The sequence below is a fragment of the Varroa destructor genome, unplaced genomic scaffold, assembly GCF_002443255.2.
Source record: "Varroa destructor unplaced genomic scaffold, Vdes_3.0 BEIS01000003.1, whole genome shotgun sequence".
NCBI lineage: Eukaryota > Metazoa > Arthropoda > Arachnida > Mesostigmata > Varroidae > Varroa > Varroa destructor.
Genome location: NW_019211456.1, coordinates 12,108,002 through 12,128,243, shown reverse-complemented (window position 1 = coordinate 12,128,243; position 20,242 = coordinate 12,108,002). Strand labels below are relative to the sequence as shown.

The following is a 20,242-nucleotide window of genomic DNA, read 5'->3' as shown; positions in this document are numbered from 1 at the left end:
TGAGTGGCTACAAGGCCGATCGTGTTGGTGACGGCTTTTCCAATAGTAAAATCCAAGGGATTTCAGAGCCAGAAGGCGTGATGTATCCCAGGCCCAGAGCCGGCGAAAAACCAAATTATATAATTATCAAAACATGATTTGCGCTTACGTGCATACTTAACCGTCCCATATACGTTTGAAGAGTGAGATCCTGAATTTACCTCCTTTATGTATTATATCCTGTCAATCAAACAAAGAAAGAAAGATCTAAGTACATTTCACCAAGTGTGGCTACTTTCTTTTGGATAGTGATTTTCTTTACTGCTAGCGAACACAAATTGGACACGGAGATTTCGATAATTTCAATGATACGTAAATGCGAGTATGCTAGATAACGGTTTTCGTTTTCTCCTTAGTGATCGGTAGTGATTTGCGTAACAGTTGCTAACGAGAGCAACTTTGGGAGTATTTTTCTGCTAAACTTACTGATACTGAGATCATTTTTAAGGCTATACACACAAGCAAGATCTTGGCAACGGATTTACAGAACTGGAAGGTTAGATCTTATATTAGATTCAAACAGGAACTTTTCTCTCGGCCCTCTTCCATGTTCAATATGTCGTAATTTTTGTTTACAGTATTGGTAACCATTATTCAAATGCTTTGACCTCCGAGGCAGCGTCGTTAACTTTGTTAAACTCGTGGCTTTTTTGTGTTAACTTCCCAGGAAACGTTCGAATTAAGTTACGGCACCGCCTTGGCGTATGTATGTACGCGCGTCAAAGTGGTCACTGGATAAGCTAGAATTCGCTGTGAAGAAAAGCTGGTCTTTTACCAGTGGCAATTTTTAAAGGTCTATTGCCACAAAAGCGTTAACAGCAAAAACCTTAGGGAACAGAAAAATATGATGCTACGGCCGAATATTTGAAAACCATTTGAAGGTCAAGGAGTTGGTTGAATGTACGAGAAACGTTGACAAAACGTATATTTGGGAGTGTAAATATGGACTCATGTAGCTGCAACACAACACTTCGCATTTCACAAGTAATCTCATGTTATTTTATCTGTATATATATATATATATGTACGCCATAGATAGTACATTATTATGTATATATATGCAAAGCAGCGAATCTATAGCCGTATGTGGCTGGTGATCTAGTATCTCTATGATCACACGACTTGATCATTTATACGAGATCGAGATAAGGCCATACACACATTTTTGCTACTAATGTTTAAGAGCTAAGTACGTAAAAATTATTAAGCTAATATATAAGTTTAGAATTATAAATGATATCGAGGCCTTTCAACTCCACCCTTGAAGTCCTCATACCTTGCTTATATATGATGGTCAATATACTATATCTATTATTATTGTTACAGGCTTAAAATTCTACTTTTAAAAAACCAAAAAATCAAGCGCTACGTTTATAATGCTTAACAAATGTAATGGTTATGTGTAAATAGCTTTTTCAGATGCAGACTCCTGCTTCCATAACTATAGACCTTATATTTAACGCAAAAGATCACCACTAACACTGCTATATTTGTTTTGGTTATGAGAAGACACTAAATCTTACTGAGAACACAGAGCTATCTCAATTGGGAAATGCAGCCCTCTGGTTTGAATCTTACAGGGTGAATATATTCAAATATGATATTTACACAAATAAATAAAGATAGATATATGCATATATTTAAAAAAGTGCGCCAAAAAGATACAGTGTCCATGTTTTAGCAGAGATTCGGCATATTTGTTATACTCGCAGCAGTAATAAATAATTAGAGCGACACAAATCTGTGAGCAATGGGAATTGAAGATTAGGCCGTCCAGCTTCTTTACAGCAAAGTTGTGCTTGAACAAGGTACTCCTGAGTATTTATGTCAGATTACAATACTTGTTCTATCACATTTAAAATGAAATTGATGTACACCTCTATGGCTAACTTTGATAGGTTCCACGTATTAATTAAATATAGTAAGTTCATCAAAATGAGCGGGTACATCGGCATTGTCCGTATCTTATACTATAAAGTAAATTCTCATCAATCCTGTTGTTGTATCTCTTGAAAAGTATACGTAGACTATTTACCGTCAAAGGGAAGCTGCAGACCTATATTTGATAACAAAAACTGCTATACTTTGAAAGGGTACATGGAGCTAATAGCCTTAATCCGTTCGTGCAAACAACGTTTAACGCCAGACAACTTCACAAAGTGGAGTTTATTCTGTATGAACTAGTTAGAATCCGCGAAGTAATATACCCGTTAAGATCCCCAGATGTGAAGAATTATTGGACAACGAAATGTTCTAGCACCCCTCAGTCTGTAAAGCCACCTCCATCCATATATCCCTTCTAGTTGGGCAGGGGTTAGGTGTCATTTTGAAAAGGTTATACAAAATACTTTTTTCGGAGAACGTGCAAAAAAAGCTTTGAGATAATATCGTTAAAAGAAAGCGAATATTAAATAAAACCTCACCTTCGATAGTCTGCAGATAAACACGTTTCTACAAACCTCTAGAGGAACGATCCGCTACTAACAATGAGAGGGCGAAGTGCTCTACCGATCATATTCCAGTAACAACAACCAATCATATGGAAAATAACGTATATTATTATTATTTGTCTAGTTTTCTTCTATTCATCGTTCATTGCCTCGAATCGTATACAATGCTCCCAGAGGACTTGGATTAAAATGGAGCTTTGCTTGTGAATGGATCAGTAAGCTTCGCTGTAGTATACTTGTTTCAGATCAGCAATTAAGGCTGTAATTTAAAATAAACCGATACAGTTATCGCTATTCGGAATCGACGTACATGCACGTGCTGCATGATGAAAGCCATTGAATTGCGAGGCTCGTTTATTGATCATAATTGTGACTGTCTCTCTAGGTCTTGACCCCCATCGGGCACGACGGATGGTAACCGTAACGCATTATCAAATAGCAGTACCTTAGCTAAAGCTTCTTTATCACTATCCATTATTTATTACGCTCTTTGTTCGCGTTTCAAGTGGCCTCAAAATGAGATATGATAGCGATTTCAGTTCTCACAGAAGCAGTACGATAAACCATAGTTAAGAAGCATCTATCAATCAGTCAATAACTCAATGATTAATTGAGCACCGAACGTCCCGTAGCCTAGACAGCGTACTCTCAGACTCTATGAAATCAAAAAGCGGTGATCCAAGCTTACCCAGTAACCGTGTTTTACGATTGAAAGGCAAAGACAAAAACTAAAGTTGCTTTAAAGGGGAAAAAAACAATTTTCCGTAAAAGCACAAAATAGCAGAATACCGGTGGATATCGTAACACAACGAAGCTTTTTCATCTGCCGAAGAAGCGTGTTGTGTCGAGCTCGTCTCGATTTTGATGACCCACGACAATGAAACCCGTTGCGGGAACTGACCCCTAGCTGCATCACGCAGCCTTCGCAAGTTTACCGGTACTCCTCGGTTCTATAGAAAAAAAATATTTAGCCTGTTTCATTTATCTCTGACCGTATGATTAGGCCATTTTATACTACTATCACTCTCATATTTGACATCTTTCTGTTGATGATTACCCTAAAATCTTGGGCGCACAATCCTGTTCTGATACCTCCTTCAGTCGCTTTCCGTGTTTTGTTGCTAATAGTATTTAGGTCTATTATTCCATTTTGTGAATACACTCAGAACTTGTGTGAGGGGGGCAAACAAGTGCTATTATTCTAAGTATTCTCGGTTATTGGCAGGAACCGTTTTATGCCTATTGGATCAGTTCAGAGATTACTGCACCGGATTCGCTTAGTAGTAGTAACTCAACGGCAAAGTGAATTTAATTGTGCCACAGCTTGAACTTCAATTATTGATTGAATTCAAATTAAAAAAAACCTGGGACGTAGTTGCCCCGTGCAGCTTTTTTGATTTTATCAATGCCTTGCTGTTCAGTTTAACAGAGTTACTTAGTTTAAGGTATCTCACTTTTATTCATTATCAAGTCTATTGAACCAGCCAACGTTCAGCAGACTTTGCACGATTGACAGCGCCCGCTGACGATACATGTCTTCAAGGGAACATTTATAGCATCGCTTATTAATATACCTCCCTTCAGACTCTCTGTCGGGAAACCTATTCGAGATCAATTTGCAGCTCCCTACATGAATACAAATTAACTACGATATATATCGCATATATGTAGCTTCGAAAACGATTTTATATAGCTTTCACTTACCGTCATGCTAGCATTACAAACTCTACCTGCACGGCGCGAAGACCGGCTAGTATTGTTACTGTCAGCGGTATTTAGTAGTTCAACTTATTGTAATGCCTATATATAAGATGACGATCGTGACTGAGCAGAAAAGTGGCTAATGCTGTGAGCTTTCATTGCCTGCTTGCTAACTATGATAGCTTAGCTCGTCACGAATGTTGGACTGCAAATGAAATTTCTGGTTACTAGAGCATATACGACTCTGAATTTTTTTTGTCATTGATGCGTTTATTGAGGAATACACTACTATATCTATTTTAGTTATCTGAAATAAACAAGCATTAATCGGATCCGTATTTCTCCCTCTCCACAGAACTATGAATAGACACGCTGCGAGTCAACAAAATGCATATCTCATTGCGCCTAGGAACAGGTTTTTCACTGAGCCTTTGTTAAATTGTTCATTACAAGCAGTCTCATGACAAAATCCACTAGCAGTCATAAATATATTTATGCCAAAAGCTACCTGACGACATATAGGCGCCAAAAAGGAACAATTTGTCTCAGTTCTCAATGCGACTACATTGCGCATGTGGTTGCCAGGGTGCGTGACACCTAGGCCGCAGGGTAGTATTCAGTTGGTTCAAGAACCATTTGCTAAGGGCCGCTTGCGCCTTGATACGGGTCGAGTCTTATGGGGAGATTGATCCGGGCATTGCTAATAGCGACGGAAAGCTCTTGCTGAAAGCTGGATACGAAAACTGGAGAAAAGTACAGGGAGGCCTTTTCAAATAAAAGGAATATACAAATCGGACATTCGACTCGCACGGTCACATTAAGCTATCTTTCATAATGCCCGCGTACCGACGGAACAAGGTTCAATCGTTTGCCTTCATAATGTATTTCTTGAAAGCATATTCGAATGGTTGTACCGGAGATTTTAGATCCCGACGCCGGTAGTCACTAAACAAATGAAGATCATTGAATAAATCATCCCTTAACGACATGTTAACGAAGCCTTAAACAGACCGGCAATTATAACAAGATACCGTATGATCTTTAGCAGGCCATTAAAAAACCCTTAAGGCTGTACTGTCAGAGAAGGTCGACTTTATCTGTCGCGTCGAATGATCTTACCTGCTAAGCACTGTACATCAATTAACGGTTCCCTAACATGGTTCATAGCGTTCTATATGAGACCCCGAAGTATTGAGCTCCGCAAGTAATCGGCTTTGCGTCTGAAAAGTAAATAGCTCTTCTGCTGGAAGTTCGAGTGCGTATAGTTTCGTTATTGCGTCTCGAAGAACGAATGGAAGCGAAACCCTTGAAAGCAGTCGACCAAAAAAGGACGCTCGATCGGACTTCTTGCAGAGCAACAACATTCGCCAAAACTCCCTTAATGGCAACAATATTAAAGGTCGCCCAGCATTTATGGCGTTGCGGAAGAGGGGAAATTCTTTTTTATGGCGCTTCTACTAAAATATCTGTTTGCAAAAAACGGCCTTTAGATTCTCTCTGCATTCAGTTGGAGCGAAATAATCTTCAGCGATCGAATAGGTTACGAACCAAGGTGGAAGCCTCTGATCAATTACGAATTGGAATACTTTTAGGTAACGAAGCGTTCGCACGAAACTGATCCGCTGGATTAAATGCAAGAAAATTAAAAACAGGTGTACTCGTATCGAATAGAAGGGACGTAGCAGAATCAAAATATTACGTTTGCTTGAAAGTCACTATCACAACACGATTCGGTAGATGCGCGCTATGGTGAAACCCTATGCAAATGAGCCTTTCAGGCAACATACATAATCTCTTTGGAGAAGTTCTACTTGAAAGTAATCGTCTACTTAAATTTACCTCCGGAGCATATCAGAGATCAGCCTACTTTAAACGAAAATGCAACGGAAAATGTCACAATCACTGTGGCAGTGGTTAATTGAGTGATCCTGCCAAACGTTATGGCGGCCAACTTGATGCGATTCGGCTATTATTTATTGATAATACTGTTGATAGAACAGCGTAGGTGTACAGATGGACTGTAATGTAATAGCCATGCATGCGACGTATAGGCGTCTTCCGAAACGGAATGAGCGGCCCTCTTCGAAGTCAGCATAATCCCACAGGCTTTAGAAACCCAGCATAATCATTTGTTCGAACACAGCTGCCGTAAGGTGATTACAGATGCTCAGAATTGGCCCGCACCATTGACTGTCCGCCGGCTGGTACGATAAACAATGGCAGCGAAAATGAATGGCGAAAAGGTGGTAGCTTATGTTAAGCCAATTCGGCAATATTCTGGGTAAATCTGCCATGATGGCTAGGGATGTAGTAGCATACGACGCCACGGTACGGCAAAGCGAACGCTTGTTGATCTGTTTTTCCCAAATAAATGGCAACAGTTTATACTGTTCCAGAAAATGCTCTTATTAAATTTAAAAAAAAAAAAAAAAAAAAGATGTAATCTCAGAACAAGAACCAGGGTTTGTACTTCACTGTCTAAGCGAATCTGACGGATTTTGAAATTACATCACGTTGAACTAATGGGGCTTGGAATGATAATAGTCACTGTGTTCAAGTTACTCTCGTTTATGTTTGTACACGCGTGTCCCGGCGCTCTGGCAGCTTCTGGACAGCTGCAAGGCTACCATTCTCGTTCCTATCTGCAGTTTCTCTATCTATGGACTTTCGGAGTAAATCGATAATACGATATGCTTGCTTACCAATTGCTTTTTTTTGGGAGCATGAAAGCCTCGTAATCAAAGGGACTTAGATTGGGAGAACAGTGGGTTCAAGGCAACGTTGGATATGCCTTTGCTCAACCCAGAAAATCATTGGCATGAGGTCATGGGATGAGGTCTGGTGTTGCTATCAAATAATCTGACCGCGCCCTTTTTATTACCGTGCCAATGGTCCATAAGTCTGTCGAAAAGCTCAAGATTGTGGCTGTATTGATTGTTTTACTTTTGGCAAGTGCCCCCCAGTAGCAAAAGCCATTGATGTCCATTAGAAGTTTCATATTATATATCGATTCGACACTACCGTCGACGATTCCTTTCCAGGACGATGTCACCCTTTTGCCTGGTCTCTCTTTGTATCGCGGTAGAGATTGAACCACGCTTTATCTATAATCACTATATTTTCCAGGCAAGTTTTTTGTCGATTAAAGTTACGCGGATCGCGCATAGAATGCGTCACACGCATTTCCAACTGGTCTGGAGTCAATTCACAATGGACCCATTTTTTTACCCAGGTTCCACAGTTGCAGGTTGCAGTGTTTGTAACAGGTCATACGTGAATGTCGCTTTTGGCCGACAGAACTTTTTGATTCCAAGCTCTACTTCCGTGAAAAGCCTCCTCGATTGCAGCAATGCGTTTCTGTCTCCTCGCAGCACTTAGAACGTTTGCACCATGTACCGTGCTTTCGCTTATGGTTTTCTTGCGTAATGTCTTTACCAATCGTCAATGAACTTTTGTAACCGTGTACTTTGACTACTGAGCGCTGATCTTCGGTAAGAAGATCCTTCTAAACTTACTTCTTTTGGGTAAAACTCGATCGGATTTGACTAAATAACTTGAGTAATTGGCAGTCAAATTTCGTCTTGTAGTGGCACGTAGTTCAAAAGTTATTCAAGTTCGCCGAAGTCGTTCATAACAGTTCAGTGTAAACAACCATCTGTGAATACGTAACACGTCATCAGCTGCTTACTTTCTCCGTAGGTAAAACATTTAGATGAAAAGCCCCTTTCGGCTTTCTTATTTTTGCTACCACTATCGCTAATGTGGGATTGGCGAATAGAACCATTTTATTGTGACTGTCTAACCGAAGCTGTCATGTTCGTATGGTGTCTAACAGACCTCGATATAAATAGGATTCCTATAAGAATGGTAACAGATTCTGCGAGTAATAAACATTGGTGATTTCTAAATAGAGCCGCATGCACGAAAAGGATGATTATACCGAAACGCTTTTCGAAAATCCCATGTCAAACTGGCTATAGACTATCAACTGCGATAGAAAGTCACCTGTCATATTCGGTATTTTAGGCTGCTTCTAAATAAATTCAACTAGCTTATAGTGAGACGACCTGAGTAGACTAAGATGAGCTAAAAAATTTTCTATTTGTTGTTTATCGCACAGCTGCCGAATTAGGTGTTGTATACCTAGTGCAGGAGACCCTCAACACAGTTCAATACAAGGGACAATTTTAATAAGCACCCTTGTTGAAGTACTATTCAGCGTGTGTCGTCGAACAAAACTCTCTAATCTCATCTGGTTTTTAGATTAAACTCTGTGGCCCGATAGAAACTGAGAAAAGGATTTATCTAAAGCGTTTGCCTATCTTGACCTACATCTGAGTTCCCATAGTGTCTATCGGACTCAGTCAGTACGGCAGCTTTGCCTAGCTCAATCAAAGCCGGCAGCTTTTCGCGCAGCTCAAGGATTTTGTATCAAATTATCTGTACGCCTACCGATGTGTCTTTCGTTTCCGATTTTGGATATGTAACGACGTCAGTTGTATGAACGCAATATTCGATTAGAAATAGTCTAGCGTTATTTCTTTTTACAGACGCCTATATACTTGTACACCTAGTTACGCTAAATATTACCCCCTATCGTTGTGAATTGTTTCCGAGTTGAGATGAATGTATTATGGCTATACTGTTTACAGAACGATAAGCTTTGCCCACTTCCGACGACCCTTGTTTTGAGTTTTACCATCACGTCCAATAATTCGCACGGCACGACCAGACCGAAAGTTACGGACGTTACATGGCAAAAAGTGGAGTTGCAAAAGTTAGTAACAACTCAAGCAAGCTCCAGCGTAAAACTCTATCATGACGCACCTGTTGCCTACGTTGATTCGGTTCTCTGTTATTTGAATCGTTACGCTGCATCTTTTAATTGAGCAATGCTTCGTTGCGGGTTCAAACTGCGACGTAATGTCGTCCTGTTTCGCCACGATAAAATCGGTACGAAATGCACAAGGACAAAGCCTGGAGTTTGTTAGTAGCCGAAGTGATCCATTAGATGTCGATCAGTCTTAACGGGTTGCTAACACCTAAGGTCAAGCTTGGCTGGGCCGTCTGAGTGCTCAGAGAATTAGCATCAAGCGGAAAAGACCAGCGAAAATACGCATTGTCGTTTCGAGATGCTGAATTCATTACTAAATGTTGGTCGTATTCGTTTTCAGTGTACACCTATAACTATTACTAGCCGGCGGAGTAAAACGGCACAGGACGTACAAATGCCGGTCAAACGTATAGCACTAATCAATTAATAAGATCTAATTACGTGCAGTTTTTCATTCTCAACAAAGGCCTTCTATCATAATGTACTGCTCAAACGTAGGTCGTCCGTCGCGACACACTCGCTACGGGAAAGGTACTCTATACTCGGCGGAACTTAAACTAAACAGCATCGGAGTAGCAAGATGGATGATTGTTTCTGACGCGGAAGCGGCGCCGCGCCTTTCGCTTCCCTAGTGAGAAGAAGATAACACCAAAAGCAATGATACGTTTGAGTGAGGTGTGCATAACAGAGTCGTCAGCGATCAGCTAACCTAGATGTACGTAGGAAAAGTAAAGAGATCTTTCGTCAAAGCCACACACCATCACTGCATGAACGAACGAACGAATGAAAGCGTTCATGAAGTCATACCGACCCGGACCGTGAGCGAATTTTTTCAGAGCATCATCAGTGGAACGGCCAACAAGCGTGACGATGCTCATGAATATATGTATATTACATACATATAGACACATATATGCAAACGCATATATACGGGGTTTTTATGCGTGTGAAATACGTTAACATAGAGACGGTGTTACGGTAGCGTTTAGTACTCTGCTTTCGTGTTAGCAGTCAAAACAATGCACTCGCATTAGTTACGACAAGAGTTTACAATATTCCACTGTCTCTGATTTATACCAGCAGCGTCAATCAAGCGCGAAGCAACGCGGAATCATACGAACAAGGCTACCGTCCTACGTAGATATTTCTATTTCAACTACAGTGGGACAGTCTCTACTATCCATGGCGTCAGTTCCTATGCTTTTCCTATTTATGGCTATTTGCTTTTAGTTTATTAGCTTGTCTACCGGTAGCAGTTAATTCTTTTGACGGATGCATTTGCTTCAACCAGAGATCACCCTACCCGTTGACATTGATAGTGCCTTCCCTCTGTCAACGCACATTCGTACCTCTACGCTCAGATACGTGGCCTCGCGACAAGGTGCTCGTTTGTACCCTTGTCCAACTCACTGACTTTCATATGTCTCACATAGTTAGTCATGCGGTAAGGCTTCGCGATCCATCGTAACCACAACAATTTTCTTTTTTCTCTTCGTGCAAACCCTGTTAGGCGTATGTCGGGCTCGCAGGTAGCTGTTCTGCTGGTACAACTGTAATAGTCTAGTGCACCTTGTTTAAGACCCACTTAGAAAACTGCTTACTTCTTAACTGCTGCATTTAACACAATCAGCCAAAGGAAGCAGCGTTATTACAACACGTTGGCGATAGGAACAGAACAGGCCAGACGAATACCCGACGACACCATCATTATCAGGTCGCGACACCTGACGACCGTTCGTTTGTTAGCCGTCGCTGCCTCTGAAAAAAGTGCCTCCGCAAAATAGCATGACTTCTTCCGAGGCTCAGCTACTCGTTTCGCAATGTCAGGACTTGTTATGCTGTCATTCTTGCCACGTTCGTTGCCCCTAAATTGTTGATCAGTCGGACGCCTGTAGGTGAACGGCTGTTCTCTAAAATTTCAACAGTAGCAATGGAGATACTCCAGCACTAGTGGAGACATCGAGTTTTGCTGCTAGTACATATGGGTTTTCGCGTCTATAGAACGCGCTCGTGCCTGCCGTTCTGTGTTGGGCAGCATTCTTCAGATATTAGGTTGCAGCAGACGATGATGCCTTTTTGTTGGCAAAAGTTTAGAAAAAGTGGCGGTGCGGAGAATGCTGCGAGCGGCCTCCTCTGACCAGCGCGCTGACCGCTCGAAAGATAAGTGGCCGTTGAAATAACGACGACTCTCTCTCGTGTCGTTTTCCTTCCATACAGATATTGTACGCTATATATACACTGCACTAGATAGCATGCTATAAAGGCCAGCAGCAGCATCACTATTACCTCCAATAGCAGCAATAGGTTCTACACGAACGCTGACGAAGAAATAGCAAAGCGGCTGCTCAGTGCTGTAGCACAATTCCATTAGGCCAATCAAAGTATTTATATTAAAATCTAAATCACAACACAGGTGTCATCCGCATGAAGTAGCTTTAGCGTTGGCTTGCACTCTTGAACCGTGAAGATTGTATAATTTTTTAGAAACATCTCAAAAGGTCGCATCGCGTCATAGTATAAGGCCGATGGTGAGCTGTTACGGACGATGATCTGTTTCAGGCAAGGTACGTCACTCTTCAGACCATCATATGCATGTACCAAATCTGATTGTACACAAGACACGTTTACCTTCGTGACTGATGAACTGCACACATGGCAGTAGGGAGAACGTATGAGAATAATAAGATGAAATATTCGCAGACCTACTACCAGATCATATTTGAGTACTCTTATAGTATAATAATAGTATATAATTATGCCGCGGTTAATCGACACGCGGTTTTTATCTGTTGTCAATCGAATACGATCAACTATTATTCCATTTAATGGAAAAATAGGAAAAGGCATCAAATATGCACACTAGAACTAGTCCGATATAGCGTTATCTTCGTATGCTTGAAGATGAATTGGCATCAATAAATTAGCGCATGTACATATTGCTGCAAGCTTCACGATCAAAGAAGATGATAACAATTCATTATTCTATGCATAAGCTTAACAGAATAGGTATACTATGAACTAAGTAAACAAGAAGCTAACGGATTCAATACGCTGCCTTTTATAGTCTTCAGTCCATTACCTGGACTGCAACGGCCGACTATTCAATCGAACCTAACTAACGTCCGGTGTGTGGAATCGTTTACGTAACAACAACAAAATTACGTAACAACAATATGAGACATTCAATGTTCAACACGATACAATCTATTGCAATACTCTGGCGAGATAGCATTTATTACATCGTTACGTTCTATCTATTGAACCGATACATTTGAACGCTTTTCTCGCACAGGCCTCATAAAAATAGTAGACGTACATATCATGTCAGCGACAACGGCTAACGTGGCGGCCATTGCAACTTACAAGCAACGTAACCTAACTCGACTATAGCTCTTCCACATACGGAAGCAGCAAAACAAAAACTATACGATAACACTGTTTATGTCTCAACTTCTGGCTCCACCCTGACGTGTAATTGAGACGGATCAATCTATCAGTTCCCGAATCGGCAATGCGTACAACGCTGTATGTCCAGATACCTTCGTTGCTTTATTTGAGAAACTGATCACGTAGTTAATATTAATAGCTATACTATGATAGAACGCTATCGTAGTTGGAAGACACGTCTTGAATGAGCACCGTTCACTTAACTAGCGAATAATACAAGGGCTAATTTTCTTCGACAGTTATAGCATAGGATGTTAGAATTGATATACGTCTCAATTGACCGTTTGTGTTCCACTTTGGCCATCTATGAATAATACTCTAGAAACACAATGGCCGAAAGTAACCACGGCTGGCCATCAACGACTTTTCTATTATAAACTTCATACCTACATCAGCCCGAAGGATGATTTTTACTAATCATATCGTGCCCTAAACAATAGTTTGGTTGCACAAGTATTACAATGTTACTAGTCCAATTATCGACCTTTTTATACATAAGAGTAAAACTAAAAGAAAACAACAACAACACCATCTTAAGTTCGCTAGCCATCGTATGTGTTTATAATAGATTATTTACTGGATACTATCCAGTGAATAGTAGTAACGCCACGGAACGAGCGACGAGGACATGCTTTTGTGGAATCCAACAACTCAGTTATCTTACGTTCGGAGCCAACAATAAGTGCTTGCGATTTCGCTGGCATTCTTTTTGCAAGTAAGCTAAAGAAATAATAATGAAACTGCTGGCCTGCAAAAACAGCTTACGACTATAAGTAGGGCGCTTAGGTAGCAGAAGAAGTTCTACGAAAACGTCTAAACTCTGTTAATTTTATGGCCATACTCGACCTCTGCACCATGGTACTCTTGTTTCTATTTATAATCTTTAGCACGGCCAACCATTGATATACGGCAGTACACGAAACCGTCTTCCGAGGCAAGCGAAAACTCTCCACTGAGTAGACTCTCTTTAACATGCCTGTTTTTGTTTTTCGATGAAAATTTGTGCTTAGTGTTAACACGCGGCCCACGTCAAATCCGATCCGGAGAAATGTGTAGTTGTCTCGCTTAACAACAGAGTCAAAGTTGTCTTTTTCGTGATTCTGCACTCTGCCGGAGTGCGCCCAATTTGAAACACGTCTATCTTTCCCACTCGAGGGCTGTGCAGCATGTGGCATGTAGCCGAAAACGATCGCCCTTGTCATCTGTGAGCGCACCAATGCGTTCTTCACGGGTGAACGCCTTATGATAGGACAGCGCTGCCTTACGTATTTGCTTGAACAAGCCCCACATAAATCTAGCCATCTCAGCGGTTTTGTACCGAAATCCAAATCATAAATGTCTGGGCAGGGAAAACGTTATAGAAATAATAAAATTAAGATGATCCTTTGTTTTGTTATATGCGAGCAACACTGCTCATAAATTACTGCCAAAAAGCTTATCACTTCTTTTTTAGTCTATATCGTAAAACGAACTTTAATCGATTACATGAACCAAATATATCAGTAAAGCAATTTTGCCTTGTGCCTCAATACAGAATGCTAACGATCAGGTTGAGAAATATCTGAAAATAGCACTCTCTGCAGAGACAATACGTCAGTTCCTGTTTACCAATCGAACCTTCATTTAAGGCATCCTCAATTCGTCTCCTATTCACAATGACAATTAAATTCAATGGTCGACGCGATGTCACTATCGGGCGCCACTGTCGCAACTGTCAGCATGGCAGGGCCTTTACGTGAACTTCTGAATCGGTAACAAAAGGTACTCTTGCCTTCTTTCCCTGTAGACATTTTTCTGTTATTTGTAGCTCATGGATAGTCGTACTTGGCTGCTTGCCTACCTCGCTACCTGGGGTATACCGATAAATAAAAGGACACAGCAAAGCGTTCGACTGTTCGGAAAGTGATAATGATCCTTCATTATTTACATAACAATCGAGTGCGGGGTGCGGCAGGCTGTTGAATTTGCTATCTATTTGTTCGGCTATATTTACTGGGCCCTACTGCAAAGTCAACACTACAGTCTATATAGATATACAGAATACTAGACAGTCCAATACAAAAAAACTTCGCAAGCTCATGTATACATAAGAGCTACTTTCCTTCACCGGTCTGAGAGTTAGAGCGTTGAAAGCATCCAGTTAACCAAGATTCGTTTTTATAGATAAGTGATACCCATACGCCAACGAAATAATTATAAAGTGATACTTAAAGCTTACATTAGCGTATGTGTTTTTAAGCGAAACTGGCACATGCTGTATCAGAATTTGAGCTAATTCGATTAAAACTTAAACGATGTATGGGATATTCTGTTTCTACATAAATCTTCTTTCTTTAAGCTTCCCGCAGCGTGCCAAGGCTAAGGGGAAGTTACCAATACCTATAGAACAACTTAGATGCGCGCGCTATGCGGAACTACGTATGGCAATCTATTAACTTCCTTTTCCCCATTAACTCGCTTTTACTAGAAATTGGACCCGTGGCTCGCTTGAAGTCGCGACATCTTCGCGACGAAAACACGCGTGTACTTGCAGTGACATAATGGCTCGTTAAACTCGAAAGAAATTTCACATATTTGCCCATGTTGCCCTATTCTACGATAAGCTACATAGTATTCTGCTAAGGTTCCCAAGGGATTTCGTCCACGAAACAGACTCGGCCAAATTATCTAACTGAGCGAAAACGTGGACGACTGCTTAGATCAGTTTTAGAAGACGGCTGTGTAGATCTGCATCCTCTCTGTAGAACAGAAAAAAAAACCCGTGGAATGCGAATGCTAATAGCTATAGGAACGGATCGATAATTTAAGAGATGGGTGAAATATCTGCTTTAGAGAGTTATACAACCAAACTACGTCCATTGAGATCTGTTTAGAAAAATGGACGAAAGCAAGGAATCACTTAGCAACAACCGTAACGCAAATGATCGGCCCCATAGGTTCTTGCAATTGCGCTTCAAGGCGGCCTGTGCTCTTTTGTAGGGCCAGCTTGTTCACTATACAAAAGGCGACACTGGCAATGAAATGGGTGCTCCGAAAAATCTTCATGAGCACTCGATACTGGTAACAATGTATGGGTCGAACACTTCTATCGTCATTTCGAGTGATTCGACAAAGAACGGTCGCCCTTGAAAAAGCGGTCTTTTCGGATGAAGAACATATCTTGCTCGAGTTAATTTGTGTACATCCGAAACAAGAAACTAGCCGGCGGCCATTTGCATTCGATGTCACAGATAAACGTTGAAGTCATGCTGCGGGTAGGATCCGTCAATGTCATGTTTACTTGTAAAAATTTATCCATCATCAAGTATCTCTGTGATTTCGCTTGGCGGTCTTGATTTCTTATTCAAGTTTGTCTATAAAGCAGCAGTCTTTAGCACGACCCGAGGCACTTTTCTACCAAACCGCATCAACAACCATTCAAACGCATCTACGCGTGCGTGTCTCCAGAGAAGAACTCACCGTTTGTCTCAATGATTATCTGAAAGGGTGAGGTAATGCACCGTGGTAGTTACTGCGATGATCACAGCTATAAAAGGCGACGAATGTCGTTGGACGTTAAACTTGCCAATTCCTTAATCTTTCAAATGAATCTATCATAAACCTATCTTTATACTAGTTATCCAATACTAAGCGTATTTAGTTACACGCCAAGTTATCGTTTTTCCTTACAGAGTTTCAGAAATAAGGGAGGGATCTTACCATGGTCGTGCTAGTCAGTCGTGTGAATCTCGGTAGCCACAGTATGCTCCTAGGTATCCTGAAACAGACTCACTAACTAGCAATAGTGATCGGGAAACTGAGCTATCATTGAAAAGTCGCAATGACTTTAAACGCAGAATCATTTGCCGTATTAATATCACTACAATTGCATGGTAATACTACAATATTTCTCACATAGAACTATCTCTCGGCAAACCTTATTGAGTCCTGTCCAAAAAAGATTTTCAACGCTTTGAAATGTTTGTCGATTAAGACCAAATGGAACATCGTAGTTGTCTATACCAGTTATGGTGTCCTGCGTTTTGCATGCTATCATGTGTTCGATGCCTGATAAAGGTCTGTTGCGGCCTGAGAAGTCTTCGAACTACTTAACCGGCTTTGTGACATAGTACCATTACATTTGCCCTCACTCGTACCAGTATGTTTCGCCACATCAAGGCGCAAAAACACGTTGATCCTTTACATTTTGATTGTAGGTAATTTCCCACTTCTTCAGGTCAGAATTATAGAAAACGTTTTCCCTTATCGATTTCGAATTATTAATCAGCAGTCAATTTTTTTTAAGGGCTTGAAAACTTTCTTCACTGCGCAATTCGCCGAAGAGGCCGTGAAGAGGCCACAACTACTTTAGAAATAGATGATAATGATTCTCCAGCCCTTGATTAAGTTAAAGCTAAAGTACTACGCAGCTTTTTCGGGTTCATATTTTTGTTCCATAGCGCCCCGACAGGGGAAAAGTATTTAAATTATGATAAACTTTGAGTCTCTAACTATGTTACCACACGCAAACTTGAAAACTTCCGCCCTGTATGCGATTCCATCCCTAAATGGATTCACATTGTCTTCTACAAAACGCCATCTTGTTAAGTCTTATGTGAGTAATTAGTTTAACAAATATATTTGTTCATGTTGTGGCATCTTTAAAATTAGGACATCTTTTTGATACTGAAATATATAGGTTTGCAGACAGTAAATCAAAAGCAACCGCTAAAAAATACGATTGCGTGTATTGACGCGTTAGTCATGGTCAACTTAATTGGGAAACATAATGAACTATGTAGAAGTTCAGTAGAGCTTCATCGCAGAGTCGGATCGAGGCCATTTGACAAGTCACAGTTTTTGGGCCAGATTTAATAATGTACCCTCCGTCGTAGAAGAGCGTGCCAGTCGGGTGTGCCGTTGAGATTCTCTTCAGATCTCTCCTCCTCTCTAGTGCTATTATTTTTGACGTAAAAGGATATTTTCTCTGCTGTCGTTAATCATAAACGTTTTAGTGGTACCTAGAGTTCTAGAAGCTTTCAAACAGCGATAGCGGTCGTTTATGATCTGAGCGATCTTCGGGCGCTACGTCTGTGTTGGGTCAGCCAATGACACGGTTATCCAACGCCCCACGCAGTTTTATGTGTTCTCAAACAGTTTGAGTACAATTTCAATGATGCAACACTGTAATCAATTCTGTGAGAGATCTAGGTAACGGTTTCGGCATTAATCTTTTATTATTATTATTATTATTTTCTGAGGTCCTACGCAATAACAAATTAAAAGAGTAAAATGTTGGGTGGAACGTTCTCTTCCATATACTCGTTATAAAAAGTTCAGCCTTTCTTAGAAAACGACGTAATTATGCCATACATTACATGCAGCAAAAAAGTTCCAAGCGGGCTAATGTGCTAACTTCTAACTTGCAGCGGCTCCCATTTTAGGTTGGGATGGAAATTCTTTACTTCTCATTTGATGGGGCCTTGTTTCTTCGGGAGAATTTGTGAGGACGTTTGCTGTACGTTAGTGGAAAGAAAAATGGAGGCCCAAGGTCGACAAATTCGCCTCATGCATGCTTTCGTCCAGAAAATCCGTCAATTTTTAAGATCGTTGGTAATAATTTTATGTAATTAGTTCTATGAGAGATCTAAGTGTTGCGACTGACGCATGATCAATCACTACTCATACCATATAGTCAGATCAGCATCGCTTGCCGCTGGCTTAATTTTAGATGCCCTATAACAGAAAACCTTGAACTCTATAGTAACATTTAAAAGGTCTTGTCGTTGTTAAGTGCCCGTCTTGTTTTGAAGTTTGACGACCTCGCGTGAAAAAACCCATTCGTGTTCTCGAACGAGCGCAGAGTACGTATAAAGAAGTTTGCGGCATTGATCCCTGATCTCTATGACAACTACGTAAATTACTGAAATATTGTGATTGTCAATAATTTTTTGGCACAAGAAATGCAATACTGACTTAAATAATCATGTAAAACAAATAATACATACATGCACCTACATGTATCTAATGGCACTGGCCTGTCAGCTGACATAGGAATAGGCATAAATATTAGTACAGTACAGTATAAGCGTACGAGCAATAGCGATGGACACCATTGTCAAAATTCGATTGCTTCATCCCGTGCTCGAGCCACTCCTGGAAAGGCTAAATATAGCTTTGATTTAGTTTTATATATACATAGATTTGAAGATTGGGATGACAAGTGAACTTGTAAGGCGTCGGAAGCGAAAAGACGTCGTGATCGATAATAACAACAACATTTCTGAACTAATGGGGAGATCTGAAAGTGTGTTACGTAGTAAACGCCGTACGCGTTGTTCCTTGCGCGGCATCGATTCACTGTCTATGAAAAGCAGACACATCATTGAGCGATGAATAATTAAACTTAAATTGAAGTATAGCGATTAGACGTGGGCCTATTCAGCGGCAGTCAAACAGAACGGTCGTGTACTACTACTACTGTGGTTTGATCGACCGTGATAGTCAGACGTAGCGAGCCAGTCGCCATGATGAATAAGGTATTTGCCTGCTAATCTTCGGGACACCTCAGGCGAACGCCTAACGATACTAGACGTAAAACTCGAAACGTAGAGATATAGCGAACCGAAGATGTCAATGATCGGCTTGGTTTAGCAACAACGACAAGGCTAAAACTCTATACATTTTACGAGGCGTTAACGAGCTTGTTTTGACAGCGCAGACTATAACTGTCAAACACATCAATGTTCGTTACGCAGGCGACGTTAATAGAAAGAATCGATTAATGGACGCATCATTACGATGGAAATATGGCCCATAGACAGGTGTTTTCTACTTGAAATCTATATGGAGCTTTCACAGGGTCAAGCACGTACTTGAATGACTTTGGTGTGACCGTCTGTGACCGCGATTGGGCCTTTCTGCACTCTATTTATAATAAGGAAGTTCTATAAATACATTCCACAAACGACGATTGTTTAGAGGAAGCAAGACGGAATAGATCACTGTGTAAGATGAGCAGAAGGATGTGCATCCGCGGCGCCTGCGACCAAAAGAGGCTGTTCTGGCCTGGATTTAGCTGATGTGAATCTTCTAACTTCTTTTCGCAAGGTTCATACTGCTCTTTGCTTTAGACACCGCCGCTTACTGCTTTTCAATTTTTGCGTAGATCAGGCAGGTTTTACACGATAGCACTTCTCAAAACTTGATGTAATTTCGTATTTCCGATACGGTCGAAGCGATTCAACTCGGTCGACCACTGAAGTTTCATGAAGTCATACCAGAACAATGGACATTAGTGGAAGCCTCAAATAAATAAACGTCGATTAGCTAGCCCTTTGAAAAGATTACAAGTTGGACGTTGGATGTGCGTTAAATTGGTCGGGACTATTTAGCGGGACCAAAAAATTTCAATGAATTTTAGACCATAAAAGGTAACATAACGATAATATTTTGGTATATCTTAGATAAATCCGCTCTATTCACACTTTGAAGCCAGCGCTTTGAAGCTTCTCAAAAGTTGTGTTCTTGTGATATGCATGAGAATATCTAGTCTCACTAACCATGGCTTATTTAAGGAGATCGATGAGAAGATAACCTATATAATTTTTCGCCCTATTTAGAATATAAAAGCAACTAAAATCATACAAACGTATTTCTGAAGGATATAGAGGCTGAGGCTATCACCGAATTCGGACCCTTGCGGTGTCCGTTGTCGCTTCATTTCCACATCCGTAAGATTGGTGCATATTTTACAACACTGATCGTTTTTTCAGACATTATCTCGAAACAA

The 20,242-nt window shown here is 40.7% G+C and overlaps 1 protein-coding gene across 6 annotated transcripts in view; it reads right to left on the bottom strand.

The window, feature by feature from the left end:
- Positions 1-20,242, bottom strand: part of LOC111246484 (uncharacterized) — a 107,917-nt gene that overhangs the window by 62,774 nt on the left and 24,901 nt on the right. For 2 of the 6 annotated variants that reach the window (XM_086984626.1, XM_086984627.1), the window contains exon 2: positions 149-219. The exons of the other annotated variants lie outside the window; for them this stretch is intronic. The gene's annotated coding sequence lies outside the window, so the exon portion shown is untranslated. The remainder of the gene's footprint in view (positions 1-148; positions 220-20,242) is intronic. 6 annotated transcript variants of the gene reach the window in all.